Raw genomic sequence first — 853 nt, forward strand, 5'->3', positions numbered from 1 at the left:
TGCCTGCAACCATCCATCCAGAGTGATCTCTTCGGCTGGAGTCACTCTGTCTCAGTGTTGGGGTTCATTTGATTCTGGAAATTCACCAGTCTTACTACTTGAAAGACATTAGTCATGTAAACATCTTAATTTCTCATATAGGGAAGAGAAATTTGGCAAGTTTTACAGAAATTTTTCCACTATGAATCAGAGCAAGGTCACAAGCTGACATTCATTTGTTACCAGGGTCTCAGGAAGTTAAGAAAAAACCCTAATTCCTCATAGGTATTAATAATTACTCGGGGTTTGGGGTTTTTTGATCTTTCAGTTTCATACAAAGAGTCCCTTTCATGTGAATATCTGTGGGGGAAAAAAATAATTCTTTATTCTAACTGTAACAGCTGATGATCTCAGCACAAGTGACCCAAGACATGATCTTCAACTGACCACACTGCCTTAACATTTCTCTGCTATCTTTTATAACAACCTCTTGGAAGTATAAACCATAGCTGCATTCTTCTTTTTTTAGATCTCCTACAGACATCTACTTCTAAGGACGTGAACAGACTCAAAACAGTAATCAAGAAATTGTACAATGATCTCAAAGGATGCTTAAAACATCTTCCCTAGTCATAGCCTGTCCCTGTCACCTGACAACATTTCCTCCCATTTAAAAGCTTGCCTTGCTGCTTGGAATTCCAGATTCAGCACTCATCTTTTCCAATTGCTAACGGTGCTGAAGAATGCTTAGGAAATCCAGCCGGAGACTAAAATGTGTGTGTATTTCACATGACAGTATGTTGTTCATCTAAAAAAAAAAAAAAACCAAAACAAAACAAAACACAACCAAAAAAAAAAAAAAAAAAAAAAGAAA

This window comes from Charadrius vociferus, unplaced genomic scaffold (assembly GCF_000708025.1).
Source record: "Charadrius vociferus isolate BGI_N301 unplaced genomic scaffold, ASM70802v2 scaffold444, whole genome shotgun sequence".
NCBI lineage: Eukaryota > Metazoa > Chordata > Aves > Charadriiformes > Charadriidae > Charadrius > Charadrius vociferus.